The following is a 24,704-nucleotide window of genomic DNA, read 5'->3' as shown; positions in this document are numbered from 1 at the left end:
TGCTTTCATAGAGTATCTTGCATGGCTTCAAGATATCCCAAAGCTCTGGGAAATCCAAGCGGACATTAAACCAGCCATGATTGAATGGCGGAGTAGACTCGATTAGCCGAGTGGCCTAATTCTGATCTTATGTCTTATGGTCTTATGATCTCATAGGTGGAGAATTAGCCTGGGGACAGGACATGTAAAATGGCTCAGTATATTTCTCACTGACTTCCTCTCCTGAACTGGCTTATTGCAATCTTAAAATACAATTAAGGCACAGCCCATAATCAGTATGATCCTCCTTTAAATATGCTCCAGTGTCATCATCAGGGCCCAACTGCCATGTTAGTCCAGAGCCTGAGTTAGAGGAGCTTTGATGGCTTCCCTACCAAGCCAAAATGTTAGGAAGTAAATCTAGGGCCCGGAGAGGCCCAATAGTTTCTGAAGATTATTTTCTTGTTTCCTTTGGTGCAAGGAGGAGTGGGGATGTTCCAAACCCTATCGATCCCTTAGCCACCACGTTAGTGCCGGGAACTGTTCACCGAACAATAAGAAGGGAAATAATTTTTAAAAAGAGAAGTGGCTAAAGAAAGCCAAGTAAAATAGTGCAGCTGAAATGAGAGTACATATCGTTGGCTATTTTGTGCTCTTATTTACTTCAGCCTGAAGTGTTCTCTGATTCATTGGAGCCTTTACTGCAAAGTTATTTGACTTCATTATTTTGCTCACATCAGATTAAAGTCCTGTGGCTTCATTTCCTGTTTATTGTCCTGTTTCTAGACAAATTTAAATTGGTAATGCACTCTGACTGAGCATAGTGGCTCTGGCAACGTATTGTCTACACTGCATTGCAGATAATTTTGTTCCCTCTCAAGTCAGCCAGCTGAACACAGAAATGTCAAGATCTAGTCAAACAATAGACAAATCAGTTCAAAAGGATGTAAATGTGTTGGAAGCAATTCAGAGGAGATTTACTAGACTAATACCAGGGATGGACAGGTGGGTGTTTTATGAGGACAGGTGAGACAGGCTAAATTTACATCCCCTGGAATCCAGAAGAGTAAGAGGCGGCTTGATAAGATCATGAGAGGTCTTTACAGAGTGGATATGGAGAGGATGTTTCCTCTTGTGGAAGAATCTAGATCTAGGGGTCGCTGTCTAAAAATAAGGAGAGCGCGATTCTCCGACGACTGGCCGGAATCAAATCGGTTCAATGCCGAAATCGTGGCCGGTGCCGGTTTCACACCAAACCACAATTCTTCAGCCCTTGACAGCAATATCAATGAGTTCCACTCCGCACGTACAGTAAACACCTTTGGCATACCATTATCAGGCCTGACCCGGTATTCTCCGTGGCCTCCAAAATTCTCTGACTCCACTGGGGCGAATACCCGATGGCAAAGTTTCCTTGTGATTTTAAAATTGTGAAACATGTACCATGGCTCCTGAGGGAGAGAGGGGGTACAGAAAGTGTCCAACATCGCCGTAATTGGCTGACAGTTGTGCTGCTGGCTTGGTGACTTCTGCCAGAGCTAGCAGGAGTAGCAGTGGCCAGGAGATGGGCTGTGCGGTTGGGGTGGACGGGCGCTGTTTTGTTATGCTCTTGATTTAGCATAAGCTGCTTCCTTGATGTGCACTCTGACAAAGGAAGGTTCAGACTTGGAGATAGCTTTAACACGTTTATTATAACTGTTACTTGGATTCGACTCTCCTGTTAATCCTGCTTTGGCTACTCAGACTGACGAACCAGTCTGCTGCAATCCACATGGTGGGTGTGATGTGTTAGAAATCAACCCTGTGTACTCACTGAGTGTCTCCACTGGAAAGAGGAAGATTATGTGTGCTGTGTCCTTTTATATGGGTTGGTGTAATGCCCCCCTCGTGAATGCCCATTGGTCGTGTCCTATCTTACTGACCTATTGGTTGAATGTCTGTGTCTCTGGTGCTCCCTCTAGTGTCTAGCTAGTCTACGTGTATTTACATTAACCCCTTGTGTATTTACAGTGATGCATATCACCACAGGCACGGAACACCATTGCCACAGCCGGAAAGGCAGCCATGTAGCTGCACACACTGACTGCCCACTGTGAACTCAGGGCCACAGGTCGTATGGGTGTCCCCCCAGGCCACCCCTCTAGGTGCCCTCTGGCCCTAGCCGACCCATTAGCGGAATGGACGTGCTCTCGCGCAACCGATGCTATCTTGTTGGCTGGAATGGTGCGTGTGCAGAGTGAAGTGTGCAGCTTTTCGGCCTCCCGAGTGTCAATCACGGACCCGGCAAATTCCGGACTGTTTCCCATTGCAATCCATTGTGTTCCAAGTGGCACCGGTGCTAGCTCCTCATTGGTCGCTGAATCAGTCCAAGTGCGGCCCGAGGTTTGCTGTCGCCGAAGTCCACGAATCCTGCTCGGGCATCAACACTTAGTCTCAGGAATGGAGAATCCAGCCAGGAGCATCCCATTTGAGATGGGGAACAAACAGAATTTTTTTGATGGGTTTGAGTCTTTGGAAATCTCTTCCTCAAACGGAAGTGGAAGCAGGGTCTTTGAATATTTTTAAGGCAGAGGTTTAGATAGATTTTTGACAAGAAAGGGCGTGAAAGGTTATCGGTGGACCACAGATGTGAGGTTAAGGGTACAAAGAGACCAGACATGATCTTATTGAATAGCAGAGCAAGTTCGAGTGACCAATTCCTGCTCCTAATACATATGTTCATATGTTCGTACAATTGCTCATAGCACAAGTTTAGGAACTCTAAACTCCTGACATGCATGGTTCAGGGTTTACACTGTAAACCTAAAAGAGCCTATTTATCGTCAGCTCTGATTGGTCAGTAAGTTAGTGGATGGTTTAGCTAGGAGTGAGCCATTTCGACCAGGAAGGCCCAAGGTTCAATCTGTGGTCTGTATTGATTTAGACTAGCCTCTTTTCATAGAATCTACAGTGCAGAAGGAGGCCATTCGGCCCATCGAATCTGCACCGGTCCTTGGAGAGAGCACCCTACCTAAGCCCATACCTCTACTCTATCCCCGTAACCCAGTAACCCCACCCAATCTTTCTGGACACTAAGGGCAATTTGGCATGTCCAATCCACCTAACCTGCATCTCTTTGGGATGAAACCGGAGCACCCGGAGGAAACCCACGCAGACCGTGGGGAGAACGTGCAGACTCTGCACAGACAGTGACCCAAGCCGGGAATTGAACTTGGGTCCCTGGCAACTGTGCTAGCCACTGTGCTACCATGCTATTCCTAAAACAGCATGGACAAACATCCACTGGAAAATGCATCTATGTGGATCTGAGGTATGGTCTGATAACGAGTCAACACCCAGTCTGATGCACTAACATCTACTTAAAGGAGTTTGTTTATTGGAACTGTTCAGGTCTCAGTTCAGTTCCAGGAAGACCCAGAGATAGCCTCTTCCGAGAACTGCACCACCAGGTAACTGTTTCAATTACAGAGAATGCCTTCAATATAGAAACACTACACTTAGTGCAGCACAACCTTTACTCAATGTTAATCCCAGTTTTAAATATAACTGAATAAAAAATATTAAATCCATAGTGGTAAACTAAATTTCCTTCTGCTTATTGCCTTATTGATTCACTGTGAGATGCTCCGTCCGGAATACATCCTAAAGTAACTGCAAATGAAGCTTGAATTCTGGCATTGCAATTCAAGGAAATTATCCTTGTCAATCACGAGGGCTCCAAATATTACTTTTTTAAAAAAATTTAGATTACCCAATTATTTTTTCCAATTAAGGGGCAATTTAGTGTGGCCAATCCACCTACTCTGCACATCTTTGGGGTTGTGGGGGCAAAACCCACGCAGACACGGGGAGAATGTGCAAACTCCACACGGACAGTGACCCAGAGCCAGGATCGAACCTGGGACCTCATGTTAGTTCTAGTGCTAACCACTAGGCCATCGTGCTGCCCTGGCTCCAAATTTTACTGGCCCCACCTGGTGGAAGACAGTTTAAGTAAAGGGTGCGATTCTTCGGAAAGATTTCTAAGTGTGATAGCGAGCGGGAGCTGCCACAAGCCTACCGGCGCTTGGCCGACCGAGGCCAGCAATGCTATTCAACATAATTTGGTCCACTTAACGAGATCCCACAGGCTTCTCGTCGCATGTGGAGGCTCGCCAGCTGATTTGCCGGCTCACCAGCCCCCCGCCAAACTTGGTCGAGCAGCATTTGAATAACCCCAGCCAGCTCACAACACTGGCGCCCAGGAATCCGGCCCCAAGATTCAGGGATGCAGATCTGGCCAGACTCCTGAACACAGTGGATGCAAGGAGGGATGGCCTGTTCCCCTGAGGGTCCCGTAGGGTCAGTCACAGGGCAGTCACTGCTGCCTGGAGCGAAGTGACGGCAGCTATGAGCGGCGGGAGTGTGAACAGGCCTCCAGTGCTAGAAAAAGGTCAACGACCTTCACCGGGCAGCGCGAGTGAGTCAACACCAACGTCCCCCACCTGAGACATTTCCACCCCCACAAAAGCATCTACCCCCCCCCCCCCAACTCTCCATGGGAACCCCAACCCTTCGTCCACTGCCCTCCCTTCAACCACACCCAACACTCCCTCCAGCCCCCTCTCCCTTCAACCACCCCAGCCATTCCTTCACACACCCCCTCCCACAACTGTGAACCATGCATGTGGCTAACAATGCCCTTGCTATGGCTCACCAAGAAAAGCTCTCCCGCAACTGTCAGGGGAGGGCCCAGACTGGCGGTGGATACCGGACATCAGAATCCTCACCACCTTCAAGGAGCGGGCACTGGCTGGTCGACGACAGAGCGGTCACCCACGCGGAGGCTGGCGGACGCTGCAGAGGAGAGGAACCACCAGGTTCCATCCGGAGGACCTGTCAAACACGAGTTGTTATTGCCTCACTGACTGACCCATCCTTCCCACTGACCACATGTCCATTCTCCCGCAGATCCTCAAGCCGACGGCGCCGGCCCATCCCGGGTGTCCCCCTCTCCAGCCTCCCAGGAAAACACCTCAGAGGGGAGCTCCGAGGAAGACACGATCACAGCTGTCACCCCACCTTCCACCAGTGCAGATACACACACCTCAGTGGGAAATGTTGGTGATCTGGCTTCTGGGGCACAGTCTGGTGAGTGCAACCCCGCTTTTGACGCACATCGGGTGGAGACAGGAACGCCCAGGCGAGGCAGCAGTCGGAGGTCTGCTGGATCCCAGGACCCAGCTGGGTCCCATCCTGATGCTGAGCCTGTGGAAGAGGTATGGGTGAGGAGATGGAAGGGTGATTTGGAACATGCTATTGGCCAGTAGCCTTCACTGTGACTGCACTGGGCGTGCTGCTGAGGAGAGTGATACAAAAGAATAAAATGGGTGCGAGATAAGGCTGAAGGAGCCAGCAGTTATTTCTACAGCCCTAGCACCCACTGTGACTGCATTCTCCAGCAGCTTCCCATAACAATGGCTAGCCTCTGCCTGCGATGGATTCAGACTTGCCACTTTCTCTATATAATGTTCAGGTTGCATCAATCTTTCCACTTCAACCTCCGCTATCCGCCTACCTCCTGTGACTTGATGAGTTGCAGACACCACATGTGTCCCACGTGACACTGGGAAGATTCCATAACTGATAATAACTGAGAATTGATACATCACTTGCAGCAAGTTTTCCGGCTGCACACACAAGGTGCGTCCAGGAAAAGCGGGAGGAGTAAGGAACATATCAGCATACCCACCTGACATTTTCTTAAAATTTTCGAGACCCCTATCTGCACAGGGCCGAGAAAATGCTGGCCCTCCCAACCTTATTTCAATTTGAAGGAGGCCGAATCCCTTTATACCTCCCTTTTTAAACCATATTTCAAACCTGTCAAATGTATAATTGCACATAGCATTAGCTTTTATCTATTGCCGACAGTACAGGAATGCTCAGCAAATCTTTCTTACACAACCAGTTTGAATCCTAGAAATTGGTTTCCTTTAAGTTCCTAAATATGCATGGCAAGAGATTTTTTACGATAAACTTGTCTTTCAGTGGAATCAATTTATAATGCCTGCCACTTCACTGATGGGATCAAAAACAAGAAAACAAAAATAGTGTGGGTTTGATTATGGATATTTGAATGTTTTGCAATTTATAGTTCAATCTAAGTAAAGAGGTAAAAGTTCAAAGAAAACTACAAAGGATCCTTTGAATAGGAAAAAGTACATTAGTAGATCCATTGAGCATGTTGTAAATTCATGACAATAATTATTAACCTCCACACGGAAACGCATACAGGAATTACCTCTATCATTTTGTGTGTTAAGCCAATGCAAAGCAATAAGACTCCCAGATATCTTAATGTTGATGGTTGGTCTTAGTTTCCTTAAATTAGCTCCTTGTTCACTCACCCACTCAACCTTACATTGAAACAGAAAACATAAGTCATTTGCAGACTGCAGTGAAGCAGGTGAACTGAAATCAGATTGCCTGGCTCCAGACAGTAACACCACCAAGATAGTTGGCATTGATATTATGAAACCTTAGTTGTTATTATTGTTAACGTCAGATATTCCATTTCGTCTTAATAACAGCTTTGGTTATTACATAACTCCAGATCTGAATCCGGAGCATTTAATAGGCTGTGCACTTTGAAGAAACAAAAGCCTTGATCCAATTCTTTGCTGTGTTGTGCTTGACACTTTGCCCTGAGCAGGACATTTGATACATCACACATTTCCACACGCTCTTTGAATACTCTGTAATTTCAGGCCTTATCCAGGTCAAAATCTTGAAATTAGAGCGAGGCCAGTTTGAAGTGAAATCGGGAAGCATTTTTCAAAGGGTAGTGGAAACCTGAATGAAGTTCCCTCTGTTGTTGTGGATGCTCATCTGCCTTTGCTTTTCAATGTCATTCCTCAATTTCTATCTCTTAACCCAATGTTTGTAGAGGAATGATTACGTCATTTTCAACTTGGATGCTGAATTCCCTACTCTTTCATACAAATTATTAGGCCAGGCTAATGACTTCAAATAGTACAAATGGATTCATCGAAAAGACCGACACTTCACAAATTCACGCCAACTCTTTCTAATAAACTGAATCTTGTCCAACTGTTCAGTCACCCTATTTCTGATGTTACATTCCGGTAACTTTATCACAATTGATATTGAGCTGGAGCTCCCTCGTTTCCCCCTCACTTCCTTCTTAAATAATGGAGGGCCATTTGCAATTTTCCCATTAGATGGCACAATTCCTGAGCCGAGACAGTGACTGATGCATCTCCAATTTTTTCACACTTCTGAAGATTTGTCTACTATTAATGGTTGAATAACATGTCAACCTCCAATGTCCAGGTTAACATATGCAGAACGATCATTTGGCCAAGCTACCAAAAATCTAGTGTTATCTGGGCAACCGTTACCTAGCAGGATTCACCATTGTCAGGAACGGAGTGGCCACTTAAGATCCTTAATAGGGGCATGGGCAGTCTTTCCATTCGAGGCCCTTTCCACCCCACTTCAAAATTGTGTCTGGATTGCGGCAGGCGGGATCCTGGAGGGAATCCCGTCAATGCAATTTCACACACCCCAGCCTGCCTCAAAACCCACTGTGTGTGTGCGTGGGGGGGGGGGGGGGGGGGGGTAGATCATTGCATGACTGAAGAGTCTGATGCGCAAATTGGACTGATCTCCACAGAACAGAGAGTTCATACTGCTACTGCTGCGGCCATGGGCAACCTTTGCAGCTGCGCCACCTTTGGACTTGCCCTGTGCATGTCAGATGTTGGGGAGTTTGGCGTAGGTGGTCTTTGGAACACACTAAACCAAATTGCAGTGGTCCACATGAGCCAGTTTGTTACAGTGGTTTGCAAGGCAGAAGCTTTTTCCGTTTTTTTTAGGGTGTCCTTATATCATTTGTACCGACTACCTTGATGTTGTTTGCCCTGAGACGGTTCTCCAAAGAAAATCTGCTTGGGAATTCTGAAGGCATCGATGTTGAGAGTAATGGCCTGCCCATCTAAATTGAATTTTCTTGAGGGTGGTCACTGTAATATAGTTAGGGTCGTTGTTGTGCTGTTGCCTGATCACTTTAAGAATCGAGTCATGTGTATTGTTTGTTGCATCATCGGTTGCTTTGTGGGCTTTCCCTCAGTCTAGATCAAGCCTTTGTAGAGTTAACAGCAATTCAATAAACCTGTGTTGCTATTTGCATTCAACCCCACCTGCTACATGTTCTTTTGTCCTAAGAGTGCAGAACATAACAGGATAAAAAGAATACCAGCAACAAGGAACAGATAACATTATTTTCAAGCAAGACAAGAAAATCAAAGCTTTTGACGTTGAGGCAGAATCCACAGCTGGTCCGTCAATTGCACCTGGCATCCAACCAGGAAGGATGTGGGGCAGAATAGGAAAGAAAAGGCCCATACCTAAAATTAAGTCTTAAAACAACCTTAGTGATAAGCTGTTTTGATGGAGCTTGTTGCGAAGGACGTTTCTCCTGATAAAATGGCTGCCACCAGAGAAGGTCTACTCAGCCAGCGAGGCATGTCATTGCTGTACACAAATGGGCCATTCAGAGGCAGATTGCTGGAGCAAAGATAACCTATGCCAAAATTGTGGCACAATTGTCACACAGCTTGAGCTTGCTCTTGGAAAGTGTGTCCAAGAGTGTTCGGGCAGCACGGTAGCTCAAGTGATTAGCACTGTGGCTTCACAGCGCCAGGGTCCCAGGTTTGATTCCCTGCTGGGTCACTGTCTGTGCGGAGTCTGCACGTTCTCCCCGTGTCTGCGTGGGTTTCCTCCGGGTGCTCCGGTTTCCTCCCACAGGCCAAAGACGTGCAGGTTAGGTGGATTGTCCATGCTAAATTGCCCTTAGTGACCACAAAAAAAAGGATAGGAGGGGTTATTGGGTTACGCGGATAGGGTGGAAGTGAGGGCTTAAGAGGGTCGGTGCAGACTCGATGGGCCGAATGGCCTCCTTCTGCACTGTATGTTCTATGTTCTATGTATGTTCTAAAGAAAGAAACAGGGCATAAAGGAAACAACAAATTGAATTCCACCAAAAGAATTTACAGTGTGGAAGAGTAAAATAACAAGAACAATGAAGGTACAGCACATTAATCTGACGAGGAATTGAAGTTAAGTACACATTCAGTTCAAGGTGAATCACATTGGTTCTCGGTATTTCCAAAATTAAATGGACAGCCTATTGGGGTTTCGGAGGACCCAGGAGTCCAGGAGGAGAAAGAGGCCGACGTCTTGGCCTTTGCTTCCCTGGTAGCCCGGCGACGAATACTGTTGGCCTGGAGGGACTCAAAGCCCCCGAAGTCTGAAGTATGGCTTTCAGACATGGCGAGCTTTCACGAGCTGGAGAAAATTAAGTTCGCCTTGAGAGGATCACTGTCAGGGTTCGCCCGGAGGTGGCAGCCATTTACTGACTTCTTCGCAGATAATTAATCGTCAGCAGGGGGTGGGGGGGGGGGGGGGGGGGGGGGGGGGGCAGGGCTAGGGTAGCGTAGAGTAGGGGGTTGCTTAGGCAGGTTCTTGCGAGAGGGGAGCCGATGCTTGCACTATATCTTATTTGCTTTTTATACACTACGGTATAATGTTGCTGTTTTATATGCCAAAAATACCTCAATTAAATTGTTTATTTAAAAAAAATGGACAGCCTATAAAAATGGAGGTCAATACCAGGGCTGCCATCTTCCTAATTCTGAGACCACCTATGAGCAAAAATGGAATCACCTGCCATTAAAGCCAGCAGATGGCAACCTGAGGACCTACATCGAGGAAACCGTGCTTCTAAGAGGATACATCACAATCCAGGTAGAGCGAAGTGGGCAAACTGTGTAAACCACATGCCACTCCATGTTACACAGGCAAGTTTTACAGCTCTCTTTGGCCACTCTTGGCTGGAAAGGATAAAGTTGAACTGAAGTTCTGTGACCAGGTGAGCTATTTCTAAAACAGATCTACCGAGCATCATAGAGAAATACAGTAGTGTTTTTGAGGACACTCTGGAGTCCATGAAAGGAGTACAGGTGGCACTTAAGGTCAAACAAAACACAAAACAGCTAGCCTAAGAGTCTCAAGGCTAGAGCAGTCCTCTATGCCATACATACAAAGGTAGAAATCTGAACGAATGAGACTTATGGATATGGGAGTCTTAGAACCTGTCACCATCAGTGATTGGGAAACCCCTATTGTGCCTGTAGTGAAGTTGGATGGGACTATACTCATTTACCGAGATTTTAAAATAACCATCAATCCGGTTTTATGTGCCGATTAATACCCGCTACCAATGATTTGGAGGTCCAGCAGGAGGGCATAAGTTCAGCGAGATCAACCTATTGCAGGCCCACCTGCAAGTAAAACAGCTGGATCTCAATGCCCACTCACTATTATAACACAGAAAAGCCTATTTACCTCCAAGAAATTACCTTTTGGTATAATGTCGACACCCACTTTGTTTCAATGGTCCAAGGATCAGATCTTAAGTGGCCTGAGAGGGGTTACAATATTACCTTGATGACATACTGATCACTGGTACCAATGAACAGGAACAGTTACGTAACCTAAAAACCACATTGAAACGGCTTTAAACGCATGTCTTCGTGTCAGGAACGATAAAAGTCAACACAATATTTATGCCATGTGGTCGCTAGCAAAGGTTTACACAAGGCACCTAAGAAGATGGGGGCTATAATAGATGCCCCATGACCAACAAATGTAACACAGTTAAGATCATCCCTAGGGCTAATTATTATTGAGAATTTATTTTGAATCTAGCAACCCTGCTTAAACCATTACATAATTTGTTGTGTATAAAACAAGCTTGACAATAGACACCAGAGGCAAAAGAGCATACCTGTCCATTAAATAAGCACTGCAGAATTCGACGTGTTGGTACATTTCAACCTGAAATTACCGGTACAACTTGCGCACGGTGAAGTATGGAGTTTAAGTGGTGGGGTCACACATATTACCTTCAGGGGAAGAAAGACCAATAGCTTTTGCATAACGGATCTTAACAAGTGCTGAACCAAACTAGCCTCAGTTGGAGAAGGAGACACTGGGTATTATTTTTAGTGTGAGAAAATTTCACCAATATCTCTATGGCTGTCACTTCACATTGCTGAGGGACCGTAGGCCCTTGACAACTAATTTTGTGTCGCACAGCGTATTCACCATTGGCAGCAAACAGACTTCAACTCTGGTCTTTAATATTATCTGCACATTCCTACGAGATCAAATACTGTCGTTCAGAGAACCATACCAATGCTGGTGCATTTCTTGTTTGCCTTTACCTACTGGTCATGTACCGGCCAGTAGCATCTATATATCTTCTATTTGTCACAGATAGAATATGTTCCAGTCACTGCAGTCAGGTCCAATGACAGACCAGAAATGATCCTGTGATGGGGAAGGTACTGGAAATGGTGTTAAAAGGGAGGATAGCGGAAACGCATCCCGAATTAAAGCCATGGGCGGATTCTCCGGGAATCGGCGGGGCGGGCAGAAACGGCGCAGTGGAGTGGCGGGAACCACTCCGGCGTCGGGCTGCCCCAAAGGTGCGGAATCCACCGCACCTTCAGGGGCTAGGCCGGCGCCGGAGTGGTTTGCGCCCCGCCAGCTGGCGTGGAAGGCGTTTGGCGCCGCGCCAGCCGGGGCCGAAGAGACTCCGCCGGCCGGCGTGGGTCCGTGCATGCGCGGGAACGTCAGTAGCTGCTGATGTCATCCCCGCGCATGTGCAGGGGTGGTTCACCTTCGCACCGGCCATCGCGAGACTGACACGGCCGGCGTGGAGGAATAGAATGCCCCCACGGCACAGGCCCATCCGTGGATCGGTGGGCCCCGATGATGGGCCAGGCCACCGTGGGGGCACCACCCGGGGCCAGATCGCCCCGTGCCCCCCCCCCACCCCCCCATGACCCCGGAGCCCGCCCGCGCCGCCAGGTCCCGCCGGTAAGGGACCTACTCCAATCTACGCCGGCGTGACCAGCATAGAACGGGCGGGACTTCGGCCCATCACGGGCCGGAGAATCGCCGGGGGGGGGGGCGCTGCGAGCGGCAGCCGACCGGCGCAGCACGATTCCCGCCCCCGCCAGATCTCCAGCACCGGAGAATTCGACAGCCGGCGGGGGCGGGATTCACGCCGGCCCCCGGCGATTCTCCGACCCGGCGGGGAGTCGGAGAATCCCAACCCATATGTTTCGAGTTGACAGTAAAGGGTGAATGCCCGTTGTGGGCGATGAGGGTAATAATTCATCCAAACTTACGACAAAGAGCACTGGAAAAATTACATGAAGGACACCCAGGTATAGTTCGAATGAAGGAACTTGTGAGGAGCTACTTCAGGTGCCCAGGAATTGAGGCCCAGATTGAGGAAAAAGCCATGTGCATGGGTAAGGAATGCACTGCCATTGTCCCCATTACATCTATGAGAGTGGCCTAAAATGCCTTGGCAACATCTGCGCATTGACTTTGCAGGTCCACACGAGGGACACATGTTCATGGTTGTCATAGCTGCACACTAGAATGGCCTGAGGTGGTCCTAATTAAGTCACCAACAGTGGAACAAACCATTGAAAAGCTCGCTGAGATTTTCACCAATTTAGGAAACAAGAGCAAACTGTGAGTGACAACGATCTGCATTTCATGGCTCACGAGTTCGAGAACTATTTAAAGATGAGTGGTAGCCAACACGTAAAATCAGCATCTTTCCACCGACCCACGAATGGTTTAGCTGAAAGGTTTGTTCAGTCCATGAAGCACATGCTGAAAGCCTCCAAATATCAAAGTTAATTAAATCGCCATCTAAACGATTTTGTGGCGACATACCGCAACACCATACATATGACTACACAGAGTTCTGCTACTTTATTACTGCTGAGGAGGAAGCTGAGAACTATATTTGATCTACTGTTACGACAGGAAATATCCGAGATAGTAGAACGCAACCAGCAATCGTAAATCTTAAGAAGAGAAGGTAATTTCAAAAGACGCCTGTTTTGACAAGGAGAGCAAATGTTGGCATGCAGCCATACAACTAGTGAGAAGTGGGTTCCTACAACTGTATTGGCTCATACTGGCTCAATCTCCTATACAGTACAAACGGAAGATGAGCTAGTGTGGATGCAACAGGCAGATCAATTGTTAGCTACATGTGTCGATGTAGTACCTTGTGTGCCAGTACCATGCATGTCTGAACTACTTCAGAATAAACAGCAGACACCCATACGACCAGATTGTGTGTCGACAACTTCTGGTTAATCAGCAGAAACCAAGATTGCCGATGAGCCCCTTGCTGCTACTGGTCTTCCTTCTGCAAAACAGGCTGTAATACCTTCCAGGGTAGAGACGTCGAAAGACCCGGAGGTTACCTTTAAGGTCAAGAACAACCAAATGCCTGAAGTTCGCAGGCAGCCAGTGTGGGATAGGCACCCACCAGATTGTCTTAATTCTATTAACTATTATTACTGTGTAATGATTTATTGCCTTCCCTTGTATACTTGATTTGATGACTATGTAAAAGTATTATGGTTAATTGCTGTTACGGGACCGTCAAAGTAAAGGGGGAGGAATGTTATATATTTGGGACTGTTGCCGTGTTGTTGCATGGTCACTTTAAGAGTCTAGTCACGTGTGACAGATTGTGATGCCATCGGTTGCTTCTCGATCAACCCTTTGTAGAATTAGTAGCTATTCAATAAACCTGTGCTGTTGTTTTCATTCAACCCCACGTGCTACAACTTTGTGTTCCTTTGCCCTGAGAGTGTAGAAAATAACAGTCTCCATGCTGTTAAACATCAACGCTGACGGACTCACTCTTTGTGATTTTCTTCTGCTGGGTGGGATTCTCCCGTACCCGGTGGGGCGGGGGGTCCCGGTGGGATGGAGTGACGTGAAGCACTCTGGTGTTGGGCCGCCCCAAGGGTGCGGAATCCTCCGCACCTTCGGGGGCTAGGCCCGCCCCGGAGTGGTTGGCACCCCGCCGGCCGGCGGGATAGGGGCTTGGCGCCACGCCAACCAGCACTGAAGGGCCTCCGCCAGCCGGCGCGAGTTGGCGCATGCGCGGGAGCGCCAGCGCGTGCTGGCGTAATCCCCGCGCATGCGCGGGAGGGTTTGTCTCTACATCGGCCATCGCGGAGGACCACAACGGCCGATGCGGAGTAATAGAGTGCCCCCACGGCACAGGCCCGCCCGTGGATCAGTGGGCCTCGACTGCGGACCAGGTCACCGTGGGGGCACCTCCTGGGGCAAGATCCCCCCGCTACCCCCCAGGAACCCGCCCGCCCGTGCCAACAGGTCCCGCCAGTAAGGGACCTACTCTGATTTACGCTAGCAGGACTGGCTATAGATGGGTGGGACTTCAGCCCACCGCGGACTGGAGAATTCGGGTGGCCCTGGCTCCCATTGAGTCGCGCCGGACCCCGCCATTCTCCAAGGCGGGCGGCGCGGCTCACGCCGGGCCGGTTTTTGGGGGGCGGGGGAATTGGGAGGACGGCAGGGGCGGGATTCACGCCGACCCCCGGCGATTCTCCCACCCGGCGGGGAGGGTCGGAGAATCCCACCCATAACTCTTATGATTGACCTCAGCCGTCTTTGGTGGAAATGCTCAAAGAGTTTTGAGCTGGCACCTATAACAGACCCTGGATTCGGTGTTATACAGCAGACTGGTAAGGACAACGGCCTGGTAGAAACTGACTTTAGCCCTCAGCCTAATGCCATGCTGCTGCCAGACCCAAGCATAGGAATGGGGCACCGAATTGGACTGCAGGGAAACTAAAATGTCAGCTCGATATTTGTTTGCGTGTATGCCATAAATCGTGAGCTACTTCTTTGATATTTTGAAAATGAATTGTTGATCTTAGGTGGGACAATTCAATCAAGGGAGGCAGGAGGCCGAGAGCAGTGAGCCGTGGGTTATTCAGATTGGGCTTGAGCCAGCCATTTCTCGCAGAACAAAGGGGTGGCTGGAAAACACGTCACCTTGCTTGACTGGAAGAAACCATGCTTTCTGAGCTACGTGCATTCTTACCCCTGTACAACCTGCACAAAACACTATAATTAAAAACAAAGCTGCAGGAACCTGAGTTTTGAACTGTCTCAATGTCAGCAGAGGCGGAAATTCAATGAGATTTGGAGCAACGCCAAAATTACTTCTTGTAAATTTAACAGGTGCTGGGAAAAGTAGCCCTCATTTCAAGGGCTATTTCTGGCAGCAACACCTGCATTTAACAAATCAGTTCACTTTGAAGCCAAATCACTTCTCCAGTACCAGTCAAGTTTCAGTAATTAATATGGGTAGAGTGAGATTTGGCATTAACTCTGCCATTCGTGTGAAAATGTAATGTAAAAGTCAAAAACATCACTTGCATTATTTCTTTAACTTTGTTTTCTAAATCATTCAGAATTGTGTAACAGGCGCTGTGAATCTCAATTTGGGTAAAGTTCACAGATATGTGATTGGTCCTGAGGTTTTTACTCCTCACATGCTGGCTGATCTCATGTCTTGGCCCAGAGTCAGACAAAAGTAAGCCTTACGCTTACTGCTCATGAATGCAAAAAACAAGATTATGCTAAACCTTCATAAATTACTGGCTCAGCCTCAGCTCGAGTATTTTGTACAATTGTGAACACCAGGGACGGGATTCTCTGACCCCCCCCCCCCCACCGGGTCGGAGAATCGCCTGGGGTCGGCGTGAATCCCGCCCCTGCCGTCCTCCGAATTCTCCGGCCCCCCAAAAATCGCCCCGGCATGAATCGCGCCGCCCGCTTCGGAGAATGGCGGGGACTGGCGCGACGCAATGGGCCCCGGGGCCGCCCGAATTCTCCAGGCCGCGATGGGTCAAAATCCCGCCCGTTTAATAAGTGTCCCGCCGGCGTAAATCAAGGTTGGTCCTTACCGGCGGGACCCAGCTCCGTGGGCGGCCTCCGGGGTCCTCAGGGGATCGTGGGATGATCTGGCCCCTGGGGGTGCCCCCACGGTGGCCTGGCCAGCGATCGGGGCCCACCGATCTGCGGGCGGGCCTGGGCCGAGGGGGCACTCTATTCCTCCGCGTAAGCTTTGTACCGATCCGCGATGGCCGACGCGGAGATGAACCCCCCCCGTGCATGCGTGGGGATGACGCCAGCAGACGCTGGTGCTCCCGCGCATGCACCAACTCGCGCCGGCTGGTGGAGGGCCTTCGGTGCTGGTTGGCGTGGCGCCAAGCCCCTTCCCGCCAGCCGGCACGGCGCAAACCACTCCGGCGCCGTCCTAGCCCCGAAGTGAGGATTCCGCACCTTTGGGGCGGATCAATGCCGGAATGGTTCCCGCCAGGGGTTGCGATAATTTTTCCCGCCCCAACCATTTGCGTAGAATCCCGCCCCCCACTTTAGAAAGGATATCAAAGCCTTGGAGAGAATCATTGAATCATAGAATAATACTAATGCTATCTCTAACCTTTCTCTTTCATGTTCCCTTGCAGATCTGAAGATGGAAATCTGAGAATCCACACTAACAGGTTCAAAAGCAGCCTCTTCCCCGCTGTTACCAAACTCCTGAATGAATGGACTGAACTGATCTCTTCACACGTTTTCTCTACTGAGTACTGCTACACTCAGTATGCTCACCCAATACCTGTGTCTTTGTATTTACATTGTGTATTTATGTATGGAACAATCTGCCTGGACTGTACGCAGAACAATACTTTTTACTGTACCTCGGTACATGACAATAAATCAAATTGAATGCCAATAATTTTGAATCTGTGACCTCTGGCTACCAACCTACTCACCAGAGTTTATTTCAATGTATTATTTCAAAGCAACCCTAAATCTTGAATACTTATATTAGGTCATAGCTTAACCTTCTCTGTTCAAGGGGTCCCTGATCCCTGCTGTACCCCGATAGTCACTGCCTGCCACATGGAAAATGATCCGTTTATTCCTACTCTTTGTTTCATGCCTGGCAACCAGGTTTCTATCCAACTCAATACACTACCCCCAATCCCATGCACTTTAATTTTACATGCTCATCTCTCATGGGGGACTTTGTTAAAATCCTTCTGAAAGTCCAAATAAACCACATCCACTGGTTCCCCCTTGTCGTCGCTACTAGTTATGTCCTCAAAGAATTCCAATAGATTTGTCAAGAATGATTTTCCTTTTGTAAATCTATGTTGACTCTGGCTGATCCTGCAACTGTTTTCCAAGTTCACTGCTGTTAAATCTTTTATAACGGACTCCAGCATTTTCCCCACTACTAACGGTCAGGCTGACTGGTGTATAATTTCCTAATTTTCTCTACGTCCCTTTTCAAATAGTGAGGTTACATTAGCTCCCCTCCAATCTGTAGGAACTGTTTCAGAGTCTATACAATCTTGGAACATGACCACCACTATATGCGTCACAACTTCTAGGGCCACGTCCTTAAGTACTGCGGGGTGTGAATTATCAGGCCCTGGAGGTTTATCGGCCTTCAATCCCATCAATTTCCCCGACAATATTTTCCTACTATGACTGATTTCATTCAGTTTCTCCCTCTCAATAAACCCTTTAAACCCTCTCTTCCCCAACATTTCTGGTACGTTATTTCTGTCCTCTCTTCTGAAGGCAGAACCAAAGCATGCATTCTGATTGGCAGCCATTTCCTTATTCCCCATTATAATTCCACCTGTTTCTGACTGTAAGGGATCTTATATGTTTCAATCAAGTTGTCTCTCAATCTTCTAGACTCCAGTCAACACAGGCCAAGCCTGTCCAGCCTTTCCTCATAAGACAACCTGCCCATTCCAATTGTTATTATCGTAAACCTTCTCTGAACTCCTTCCACCGCAGTTACATCTTTCCTGAAATAAGTACTCCAGTCGTGATCTCACCACTGCCCTATATAACTCAAGCATAACCTCTCACCTCTTGTTTTCAATTCATTCATCTCTCATCAGGCTTGAATTACTTTGAAGTAGTCAGCAGTGAAACCAACAGAAAGCACTTAACTCTCTTTGATGTGGTCCAGGAACTGTCAATCAAAGCTTGATGTTTACAAACATTGTGGTTAGTTTCACAGCTGACTACCTCAAAGTAGTCAAGTGTGAAGGGAGATGAATGCAACCACGCTGGCAGCTGGCTGTGTAGAAACTGTCAATCACAGCCTAATAAAATCAACATCAAAGATAAATGAATGAATAGCATATCAAAAACCTGAGGGGGTTTAAACCCAGCTGATTGCATTCTCTATCCAGGAATTGACAAGTGCTGCTTCCTCTGCCTGAGCAAGCAGGTGCATTGAACATAGCACATGCAGTGCAGAAGGAGGCCATTCGGCCCATCGAGTCTGCACCGACCCACTTAAGCCCTCACTTCCACCCTATCCCCGTAACCCAATAACCCCTAACCATTTTGGTCACTAAGGGCAACTTATCATGGCCAATCCACCTAACCTGCACGTCTTTGGACTGTGGGAGGAAACCGGAGCACCCGGAGGAAACCCACGCACACACGGGGAGAACGTGCAGACTCCGCACAGACAGTGACCCAGCGGGGAATCAAACCTGGGACCCTGGCGCTGTGAAGCCACAGTGCTAACCACTTGTGCTACCGTGCCGCATTGCACAAGTAAGTTTTAAAGCAGTGATTTATTTTCACTGCCTCTGTCCGGACCTGCTCTCAAGCTTCCAGATAGGGGTGTCTCTTTTGGGAGGCATCCAGGTAGAGGTCTCTCTTCTGGGGGTCTCTTTAATCAGGGGTTTATGGGGGGTTCTCTTTAATTAGAGGGTCTCTAGTAAAGCGGCAGTGGGGGAGGTCTTGTGGCGGTGGGATGGGTAGGTCGTGCATTTTATGGGGGAGGGTGCCCCCCTCTGATGGATACTATGGGGCCAACTCCCTTAAAGAGTTACCCCCTTGGCTCACCACGAGGTCCACCACTTCAGGTACATGCTTGTCACGACCTGCACCAATTATCACCCATGTGATTCCCGTCCAGAGGTCCGGACAATCACGAATGCCGGGTGCCGATCCCATTTTTTTCCATGTCGCTGGGTTGTTCACCACATCAGGAACTCCGGAATCAGCAGCAGTTGGCACAGAATCCAACCGATGATTTCCCTTTCATAAAACCATGTTGACTCTGCCTGATTACCTTAAACCTATCTAAGTATCCTATAACTATAACACATTTAATAGTAGCTTCTAACAGATGTTAAGCTAATTGCCTACTTTCTGTCTCCCTCTCTTTTTGAATAATGGAGTTACAATAGCTAGTTTCCAATCAAATGCAACCTTCTCCAAATCTAGTGAATTTTGAAAAATTATGTTCACAGATTCAAGATATTTTTCAATTACATCTTTGATTATGATTATATTATCTTTCCTCCATCTGATGTTGAATTCGCTGACCTATAGTTCCCTGAGCTTGTCTATCTCCCCTTTTAAATATAGAAATCATATTATCTGTCCAAAGTGCCTCTGCTACCTCTTCCCTGATCTATTTTAATCCACCTGAACGAGGTGTTTGGTCCTTTCTACATTTTGTGTCCACATTCTCCCAGTGTCTGTGTGGGTTTCCTCCGGGTGCTCCTGTTTCCTCCCATAAGTCCCAAAACACGTGCTTATTAGGTGAATTGGAAATTCTGAATTCTCCTTCAGTGTAGCCGAACAGGCACCGTAGTGTGGTAACTAGGAACTTTTCACAGGAACTTCACTGTAGTGTTTATGTAAGCCTACTTGTGACACTAATACAGATAATTAGTTTATCAATTGTCTTCTCACTTTCTATCTTAAATGTCTTTATGTCATTTTTATTTTCTTCTTCCAATGTCATGTCTACCTTTTTAGATCCCTTAATAGGCCAAGTGACTATTCGAATATTTCTGCCGTTTTGCTATTATGCTTAATATTGCTTACATATTTCTGTTCAGAAATGCTGTTGTGGTGATTGTCCCTTAAGGGCAACACAGCAGAGCAAGGGTCACCTGGCCTTGGTAACCAATCGGGACTCCGGGTAGGGAATCAGCCCGGGGTTCTCCAATGCAGAGGTATTACAGAGCTTGCTGCAAACATGCTGCTGCTCTTCAAACTCACTGAACAAATCCCCTTTTGTTCACTAGTGAAGCTTCTGAAAGTGCATCATTGCAGTTGTGCACTCTTCCAAGGTTTAGGCATTTAAATTAACCTTTTTCTGAATTTTTGCAATTGTCAGACCAAGAATTGTTACTAAAAAGCCAGAATATTTGGGCATTTTAAGTCTATTTTCTCTGTAAACCATGCACAATCTGCTATGTTGCTGACTGTACTGAATATATGTCATCGTATCAAGAAGCTAATCCAGCGAGGACATAGTTCCAGCATTTGCCAGTCATTAAATGATCATTTTAAAAGCGAGCATTCAGTGTTGGGGAGTCATGGTCAACATTTCTATCTTTAGTCGCTTTTTTAAAGAAAACAAGACTATAAAACAGGTCATTAATTCCACTGCAGTGAATTCACTGCACTATCACACTCTTCGGTGCTGTTAATGCCAGAAAGGGATGAAGATTTACCGCCTGTGATTTGCGTGTAATGAAACTACAAACCAGTTTGCAAAGAATGAGCTTACAATTTTGTTACACACAGACCACAGAAAAGCTTCCCGTATGATGATTAAAAATATCTTTTCTTTTTAAATTGCCAGTCACCATACCGCAGTGTGCAAAATCATGGCCCTAGTATTTGGAATTCTACTGTTTCACTTAAAAATTGTTATGTCTGAGAACTTAACTCAGGCCTGATTGAACCAATGCAACCAGCCAAATTAGCACATCTTTCAAACATCTGCCTGCTGCTGGTGGTAATACAAGATGCAGTAGACTTTTTGACTCATGCATCTAATGTAGTCAAAACAAATTTACATCAGCCCTTAATAGCATGACAGGGTCCAATTTGGTGGTTTGATTTGTCAATCGCCTGGCCATCAATGCCAAGAAAACTGAGATGCTCACTTTATGCTCAGCCACAAAAAAAAGTCAGGAAAAAAGCAATTTGCCATATGGTTCTGTATATTCTCATCAGTGAATTGCAATTAGGCCGTGTAGGGTACGCGTCATTTCAATCAAGGTAAGGAACCCACATCAAGCCAGTCGATTCAATGTGAATAGCCAGCAGTGTACCTGGGACGACCCAATATCTGAAAGAGTATACATGAGGTTAAAATCGTGTGAGCAGCTCAAACCCACAGGCTTTCCAGACAATCTGGATGCAGTTGTCTAAAAGAGATCATTAGAGGAATGTCTGACCAGAACTATCCTTTGGAAAAGTAAACTAGGGGGAGGTTAGGATCCAAATCAATATAAGCAGCCCTCATATCTGTGCGTCAAAGATTTGCCTTTGTTGCAAATATTTATAAAGCTGAACTCTTTGGAGTTTAAAGGGACATAAATCCACTTTCTGCACTTTTTTTTTATTGGCTTGTTCATGTTTGTTGCAACTCAGGAATACCCAATATTTCATGGAAAGATTTTGTTACAAAGTAATGTCAGCAAAGTTGGAGCATTCGGTGCTTCAGTGCTGTGTTAATTTTAGCCAACTATTGTGCCTTGACATTATAAACCTTTTGATGCTGTCATTTATTACCACAATGAAAACTTATCAACGTGGTACAGCAGCGGCGCATTTTGCCAGCAAGCAGTCGGTCGTCCATTTGCAGGCTAAAGTTCTTCCCATATTAGGTCAACTTCATCGCCTGAGCTGTGTTAACAACAAAGAATGTAAATCCTCACGATCTGTTTAAATTACCCAGATAGGTCAGGGTGTGTAGCATGTCTTTAAAATTTGGTCATTGCTGACCTTTCATGATGGATTCCAGTGGCTGGTACGGTGACTGTTTTGGAGATCAGGGTGGGCGGGTGGAGAGGTTGTTTGGAGGGGGAGTGCGGGGGAGGTCAGGGGGTTGCGGATGAGGGCGATGCTGGTATAAGCTAGCAATTTCCAATATTCTGGGACAATACATTTATTTCCTCTCTTTCTCTCTTTATTCTGCTGTGTCTCTCCTTCATTATTTTTCTCTCTCTTTCGGTACAATTGTGTCTTTGTTTTATGGTTGTTGCTTTCCAAAAAATGCTGTCATTCAAATGGTGTACTGATCACGCTCAATAAATGGTACAATTTTAAAAGGGGTACAGCAACAAATAAACTTGGGGATTTACTCACTCAAATCTTTTAAGATAGCAGGTGAAGTTGAAAAAGCCTGTTAAAAAGGATCTTTGGTGTTCCAACCCCACGGAGATCACAGGGTATGGACTCAGCATGACCTCTGCTGAGTACAAACTTCCCAGTAAAGGGGTGGGCTTCCCCTTAACAAGGGGAGCCTCGGCAGTATAGAAACCCAGACCTAAGTGAACATGTAGGCGAGAGAACCCTTCGGGCAGTGGAGTAGTGTACTTTACATATGTTAATAAGCCCAGTTTCCTTGTGGTCCCTCTGTGGGGATTCTACACTTGGCTTTATAAATCAAGCCATACAATACACTAGCATGGATGTTATGCTGAACCGTTGCAAATCGCAGGTTGGGCTTTAACTGCACATGTTAACATGATGCATCTAGTGCGTGGGCGAAGAGAGCCTGCATTCCACTTTTGCGTACCCATTTACTTCTCACTTTTCGCCTGGCTAGCAGCGATTAAATAAAGAGAACCAAATGTGCAAGTCTCTCCCTGTCAGCCTGTCCATCATCAAGTCCTCACCTGTGCCTCCTTGTGGCGTCACATGTCCCTCGTGGCCCCAGGCTAAAGTCTGAGAGGAACATGAAGGAGGTTTGGTCCTGATCAGTGTTCGGGCCCACCGACATGGGGGACACACTCCTGGCTTTCATGGAACCAAATGCCCAGCTACGGGTGAATAGCTCCACTGCCTTGTGGAATCCTCAGGAGAGTTGAAGGCTGAGGGAGTAAAACCTGACGAAGAATCAAGAATGCAGCCCAAAGGCAGGGTGATATCTAAACAATTCCTGCATCCAAGGTGATCCGAGGTGATGCCAAATGCAATGCTTTGCATTCCTTTGGGCAAAACCTGGGAGGTCAAGAGGAGGCGCCTGATGATTGCACAGCATCATTTTTGCACAGGGTCATCAAAAATTTTTCCCACCCTGGAGAGGGTACTCCATTTTCACTATAAAGCATTAAGACAACACAGGAGACAGCAGTTACGCGTGATAAGCCCAACTCAATTGGCGTAGAAAACGGATGTCGAGGGGCTGACTCAGATAGTGGGAGGGAACATCATGGGTCGGAGAATCGCCGGGGGTGGGGGGGCGCGAGAATCGCGCCACATTGCCCCGATGCCGGCTCATCGATTCTCCAATTCACGGGCACCCACGGGATTGCCGCCACGCCGGTCGGGGGCCACTGAAAGCGGCCCCCTCGGCGATTCTCCGGGCCTCGACGGGCCGAAGCACTCGCCGAGTTTAGCCGAGTCCCGCCGGCGTGGGTTATGTATGGTCCCACCCGGCGGGACCTCAGAGTTCTGTCTGTGGGGGCCGCCCTGGTGGGAGGCGGGGGGGCGGGGGGATCCGACCACGAGGGGGGGTCCTCCACGGTGGCCTGGAAACCCACAACTACTAAAGGGCTGACCTGCCATTGTCCAAATGTTTCAATGGGAACTCAGAGTGGACAGAATCCATCACACCCGCCAAACAAGTGAAGCAAGTGATTGGCAAGCTGGAACCTCAGGACGATGTGCATGGGGTTGATAGGTGACTTGTAGCTGGTAAGAGGGATGAGTTGACTGTGATTGGGTAACTTCATTGAAAGGCATGACGGTGGATAAGCATTGGCTAATATTTAAGGCACAAATGTATGCGTTGAAACAGTTATACATTCTTCTGTGGCACACAGACACAGCTGGAAAATCAGCCCAACCATGTCTAACAAAATAAATTAAGGCTGGTATCAGATCCAAAGAGGAGACATATAAAGTTGGTTGAAAGCTTGAGGATTGGGGCAGTTCAGAGTTCAGCAAAGGAGAACCAAGAGATTGTTTAAAAGGGGAGTATGAGAGTCAACTTGCAAGGAACGTAAAAGCGGACTTTAATAGCTTCTATAAGTATGTAAAAACGAAAAGATTAGTGAAAGATTAGTCCGAAATGGGAGACCTGATAACAGGTGACAGGGAAATGGTAAAGCAATTAAACAACTACTATAGTCCTATCTTCACAGAAGATTCAAATAACTTCCCAGAAATGCGAGGGAAGCAAGGGTCTAGTAAGAGGAGGAATTGATGGAAATTAGTATTGGTTAAAAAAATAGTGTTGGAGAAATGAATAGGATTGAAAGCCTATAAATCCCCAGGGCCTGATCATCTCCATCCCAGGGTACTAAAAGTGATGGCCATGGAAATAGAGGATGTGTTGGCTGGCAAATATAACCCCATTATTTAAAGAAGAAAAAGGGGAATTATAAATCAGTTATTCTAACATCCGTAGGAAGGAAAATACTTATTCCTGGGATGGCAGGATTGTCGTATGAGGAGAGGTTGGGTCATCTAGCCCCATATTAAGAAGAGCGAGGAGAGGACACGAAAAGTCGTTGGCGGATAGGATCAAGGAAAACCCTAAGGCTTTCTATAGGTATATCAGGAACAAAAGAATGACTAGAGTAAGATTAGGGCCAATCAAGGATAGTAGTGGAAAGTTGCGTGTGGAATCAGAGGAGATAGGGGAAGCGTAAATGGATATTTTTCGTCAGTGTTTACACTGGAGAAAGACAATGTTATCGAGGAGAATACTC

Source organism: Scyliorhinus canicula, chromosome 1 (genome assembly GCF_902713615.1).
Source record: "Scyliorhinus canicula chromosome 1, sScyCan1.1, whole genome shotgun sequence".
Taxonomy (NCBI): Eukaryota; Metazoa; Chordata; class Chondrichthyes; order Carcharhiniformes; family Scyliorhinidae; genus Scyliorhinus; species Scyliorhinus canicula.
The sequence above is the reverse complement of the archived record's forward strand: the minus strand, read 5'-3'. Positions refer to the sequence as shown.